The sequence below is a fragment of the Chrysochloris asiatica genome, unplaced genomic scaffold (assembly GCF_000296735.1).
Source record: "Chrysochloris asiatica unplaced genomic scaffold, ChrAsi1.0 scaffold00030, whole genome shotgun sequence".
In the NCBI taxonomy this organism is placed as follows: Eukaryota; Metazoa; Chordata; class Mammalia; order Afrosoricida; family Chrysochloridae; genus Chrysochloris; species Chrysochloris asiatica.
In genome coordinates, this window is record NW_006408548.1 from 4,631,446 (window position 1) to 4,637,445 (window position 6,000).

Sequence of the window (6,000 nt, forward strand, 5' to 3'; positions counted from 1 at the left end):
AAAAACAAACCTGCTAGTTGACACCAGTACAAACTCTTCTTGGTGCTGAGCTCAGCCGAGAGTCTTCCTGAAGAACCTAATCAAGAAAACCAGCATTCTATCTGATGTCATGTGAGGGTCCTGTGTATATCTTTCCTCACCTCAAGTCAATAGCTTCATTCCAAAGGTTAGCCGGAAAATGCCATACAAGCTTAAAGATTGTATGGCATTCAGGAGGCATTGGGGTTGGTGAGGGAAACAGTCTGGACTTTGCAATCTAGCCCCCCTGAGTTCACTTTAGTCAGCTGCTGAAATCATGATGCCTCTCTGGGTGGTGTGAGAGTCCAAGGTAGTAAGAAAGTCGTCCTAGCCTGGTGCTGAACTCACAGTAGGGGTGACCTCATTCTTATTATTACTGAGGATGAAGTGTGTGGTTTGTTCTGTGGTGTGGTAGAAGAGTAGACCTCAGGGGAGAGAGCCATGAACTGTGAGGAAGATAGGGTTGGGAGTGTAAGTCCTAGATTTTTCAGGCCACCAGAAAAATGTGGGTATGCTTGAAATGGTCAGAGCCACTGAAGGCACAGCCTAGTGGGAATATCTTAAGAGGGGCAGTTGTTTTGTTTGCCTGAAGCAAAGGTCTGGAGTCCTGACTGTGGCTGGCCTGCAGGCAGGAGATTGAAAAGAGGGGGAAGGGACGTGGGTGTGAGACTCTTTAAAGCAGGAGATGACAGAACATGGTGACAGACCATTTATAGGAGACAGAGAAGGCGGAAGCCTCTAAGATGTCAGAAAAACCTTTTCTTTGAAATGCATTTATGTGTTTGAATATGAGTGTGTCTGATTTCTCTGGAAGACTGCAACACTTCAAACAAAATAGTGGGCCCACGCTGAGGAAACCAGATATAGAAAGTTCTCTAACTGTGCCATTCTCTGCCTTCTGCTTAGGTCTTCCCCGCTCTGCACACTAAGCTGTAAAATCTATTTTGTCCTAGAAAAACTGCCTTCATTTAATTTCAATCTTCTTTCTATAGAATTCTCACCTATTATTTTCTGCTAGAAAAAAATCATTTAAAGGTTCCATTTTTTTTTAAAGCTACCTTTGCAAAATTTCTTATGGGTTGTGTAGATGAACTCACATGAAGCTTAGTTAAGATCTGATAGATGGAATCTGGGTAGTAATGCATACAAGAATGTAGGGCAGTTTTCAAATTGTGGGTCATAATCCGTTAAAACCCAAATTAGTTGCTGTGGAGTTTTTTTTGTTGTTGTTTTTTTAATGTTTTATTGTGAATTATGTGGTAGTTTACATGGGAGAACGTTAGTTTTACATTCATCCTACTGTATATCATTTCATTGCCATGGTTACAATCCCCTCCATGCATCATCAACCAAGCCAAGGGTATACACTACAAGCCTGCACCCCGGTTGTCAGCACACAGCCCCTCTCCCTCTCTGTGTCTAAAGTCTTCAGCTGTTCCATCTCTCCACATCATCATCTCTGCCTCCATCTCTGGCGTCACTGCTTCTCTGGGTAGGGTCTTGCTCTGTGGAGTTGTTTTGAACTCATAGCGACCCCATGTGTGTCAGCATAAGACTGTGTTCCATAATGGTTTTCAGTGGTTGATATTTGTTGAAGTATGTCACCAGGTTTTTTTTCTGAGGTGCCTCTCACTGAACTCAAACCACCAAACATTTATTTGGTCAGTAGCTAAGCCCCTAACCATTTGTATCACCCAAGGGGCAAAAAAACATTAGGTTAGATATCATTGGGAAAAAAAAAAAAATTCAAGAGAATATAAACTACCAGAATACAGTACTCAGAAAACTTGTTTTAGTTCTATTTGTATGTGTATACAGGGCTGAATTATAAAATGTATTCTCATTATGAATCTGAACTTATAAAATGTTTGTATTACACTGGCTTGAAATCATGAGTGATAGAGGAGTCCTGGTATGGCGCTGTAGGGTAAAGTCAATTTGAACTAAAAAGTTGGCAGTTCAAACCCATCAGCTGCTCCTCAGAAAACTTATATAGGGTCGCTATGGGTCAGAACCGACTTAATGGCACTTAACAACAACAAATAGGAGACAAACTCAAGGAGTAACTGTGAAACTGCCTAGGTAAGGTAAGATGTGAAGAAACAATAAAATGCTGAGGAGACTGCATTATGGCAAAGTTGAATGTGTCAGAGACTTCACAGTATGGTTCTCTTGTTTTAAAATAAATCATTAGAGCTATGTAGTTCCTATTTATTATTTTATTAGAATATGATTGCTTTGTGTTTCTGGAGCCAGAGTCTGTTCTTAAAAAAGCAGACATTGCATTTATCCAAAACTCAGTTGAGTAACTGAAAGAAAAACTTTTCTGGTCTATAGTTTATTAACTTTTTTACTAGTAGAAGCTGTTATTCCAAAACTGAGGGGAAATTTCACAAGCTGAAGTACTTGTGAAAGGAAGAGGAGACCCTTTTATTATCCCAATAGGTTTCTTGGCTTTTATTTGCCTGCATCATAAAAAGGTTGATAAAACTCTCTTGTCACTGTCTTTTTCTCCTCTTGGCTCTTGCCCATGCCATTAAATTAAGCTTGTGCTAAATTGACAGTAGAAAGATTTAGCCTGAGTGGAGTGTCTTCTGATCAGGCACCCTACAGATAGCACATCTGGGCTCTTTTATGGATTCAAGGAGGAAGCTGTGGTCTCTTTCTATAGAACAAGTGGGCTGTCCCTTCTTTGAGGATATGAACAATATGGAAACTCACCAGTATTTACTCTTCCGTGCCTGCCTGACTGGGTTCCTAGAGCTGTATTTTGCTTTCCTTTAACTATGAGTTTCCAGACAGAGCAGATTTCATGGGCATTGTGATCTAAGCTCAAAAAGAGCCCCTACTTGATTTAATGCTCTGCTATTGCTGTCTTTGAAAAAGGGACCTCATGTTTCAATTTAGCACTGATGCCCATAACTAGGTCCTGTCTCCAGAGGTGCCCTTGTCTGCCCTCTTGGGTTCTATGCGCTGGGTTGCTGATGAACACCAACACTTGGTAACCTGCTGTATTCCCACAAATTGTGAGTGGTTTGGAAAGGAAAAGAAGAGGGACCACAGTTACCATAGGATGGAGGGCCACAAAAGGGTCTTTTGAGGAAGGGACAGTGGCAGTTTGCTTCATTAAGGTTGAGCTGTAAGAGTGATGAAGTCAGTCAGGTAGTGATGAAGGAAGGGCATCCCAGATAGGGGGAGCAGCGTGGACAAAGCCAGAAGTAGGAAAGGAAAGGCAGTGTGGCTGGAGTGTGGTGGTGAGTGGGCCAGTTGAACCTAGAGTGATTAAGAGGGTCAGGTCAGACAGAGCCATGTGGGCCATGTGAAGGAGGGTAATTAGGAGCCTTTGGAGGGTTTGAAGCAGGTGCCCAGGAGATGGGAAGAAGTTGCGTTAAGTCCTGGACTTCAGGGGGAAGGACCCACAGAATACAATGTTGACCATTTTAACCTTCTTTTCAGGGAAATAAAAGGTACCAATAATTATTTGTTTACTCACCTAATATATATTTACCAAGCATTACAGGAGCTTTGGCTGCAAACATCCATTGTTAAATGGAACATGGAATGTACGAAATATGAATCTCAGAAAACTGAAAGTTGTCAAGAACAAAATGGAACACATAAAGATCAGTATCCTAGGCATTAATGAGATGAAATGGACTGGGATTGGCCATTTTGAAGCAAACAATTATATGGTTTACCATGCAGAGAATGACAAATTCAAAAGGAATGGTGTCACATTCATCGTCAAAAAGAATATTTTGACATCATGAAGTACAGTGCTGCCTGTGATAAGATGATATCCGCATGCCTGCAAGGAAGACCAGTTAACACCAATGTTATTCAAATTAATATACCAACAACTAAAACCCGTGGTGATGAAATTGAATAATTTTAATATCTTAAGTCTGAAATTGATAAAATATGTAATCAAGATGTATTGATAACTACTGTTGATTAGAATATGAAAGATGGAAACAAAGAAGGATTAATATTTGGAAACTATGACCTTGGTTATAGAAATAATTCTGGAGATCGCATGATAGAATTTTGCAAGACCAATGACTTACTCATTGCAAAAACCTTTTTTCAATGACATAGAAGACCCTCACCAGATGAAATACAAAGGAATCAAATTGAGTAAGTGTGTGGGAAGAAAAGATGGGAAAGCTCCATATCATCAGCCAAAACAAGACCAGGGATTGTATGTGGAACAGACCATCTACTGCTCATATGCAAGTTCAGACTAAAGCTGAAAAAAATTAAAACAAGCCCATGAGAGCCAAGATATGACCTTGAACATATTGCACCTGAATTTAGAAACCATCTCAAGAGGAAATGTGATGCGTTAGTCACTAATGTCTGAAGACTAGATGAGTTGTAGGATAGCACCAAAGATACCATACAGGATGAAAGCAAGGTCTTTTAAAAGACAGGAAAGAAAGGAAACACCAAAGTAGATGTCAGAAAAGACTCTAAAGCTTGCTGTCCAGCATAGAGATGCTAAAGTTAATGGAAGAAATGAGGAAATAAAAACTGAACATAAAATCTCATAGGGCAGCTTAAGAAGATAAAGTATCACAATGAAATATGTAAAGATTTGGAGTTAGAAAACCAAAAGAGAAGAAGAACATGCTTAGCATTTCTCACGTTGAAAGAATGGAAGAAAAAATTCCATCCTTGACTTGTGATACTGAAGGATTCTATGGGCAAAAACTGTCGAATGATGCAGAAAGCATCAAAAGAAGATGAAAGGAATACATAGAGTCACTGTAACAAAAAGAAATGGTTGATATTTAGCCATTTCTAAAGGTAGTGTGTGATCAAGAACTGAAAGCACTGAAGTAAGAAATCCAAGCTGCACTAAAGGCATTGGTGAAAAATAAGGTTCCAGGAATTGACAGGATAAAAATTGAAACTTTTCAACAAATGGATGCAGCACTTGAGGCACTCACTTATCTGTATCAAGAAATTTGGAAGACAGCTGCCTGATTAACTGATTGGAAGAGATTAATATTTTTGCCTATTCCAAAGAGAGATGACAAATCATCTGTAGAATGCAGAAATCACTGAAAAATATCATTCAGACACATGTGCTGTAGGGTAGACACACACTGTCTATTGTGACAAAGCAGGCAATATCCAACCGCAGAAGGGGAAGGAGGATGGCAAAGGAAAGATGGGGGTGGTGCGAGATACATTCGTTAGAGTGAATAGAGGCAAATGCTGCTAAGTATTGGTGCGTGGAAGGGATTGCAACCCTGTAATGAAGCTAAGTATATGCATTGTTGAATTGTAAAACTGGAGCTCTGCTCTGTAAACCTTCATGTTTCACAATTCACAATAAAAAGTTTCAAAGAAAAGAAAAATACCACATCACATACAAGTAAAATTTTGCTGAAGATCATTTAAAAATGGTTGCAACAGCTTCTCGACAGGCTGCCAGAAACTCAGAAGAGGATGTGGAATGAGGGATATCACTGATAACATCAAATGGTACCTTGACTGAAAGCAGAACATACCAGAAAGATGTTAGCTTGTGCTTTATTAACTTACTGCATGAAGGCTTTCGGCTGTGTGGATCTTGAAAAAATTATGGATAACATTGCTGAGAATGGGTATTCCTGAACACTTTTTTTTTTAAGGTTTTTATTGTGGATTGAGTGAAAGTTTACAGGGCATATCATCAGTTTTACATTCAACAAATCATATACCTTGTTTCATTACATTGATTATAATCCCCTGCATGTACCATCAGTTAACAGTATTTCTCTATATTCACTTTAGCTTTTTTTTTTTTTAAACAAAAACCACTCAGGCATATATAATAATTTACATCTCCAAAGGGCACATTCTGCAAGTCTGCTCCTAGCCACCAGCTCTTAGTCCTTCTCTTCTTAGTCCATGAATCTAGAGTCCTCAGATGCTCCCCCTCTCCATGCCCCCATCTCTGCCTCCATCTCTGGTGCTGCTGCTTCTCTGGAT

The 6,000-nt window shown here is 39.6% G+C and overlaps 1 protein-coding gene across 2 annotated transcripts in view; it reads left to right on the forward strand.

Annotated features, from left to right (window-relative positions):
- OSBPL10 (oxysterol binding protein-like 10) overlaps positions 1-6,000 on the forward strand; it is a 528,798-nt gene that overhangs the window by 459,713 nt on the left and 63,085 nt on the right. The window lies entirely within an intron of this gene.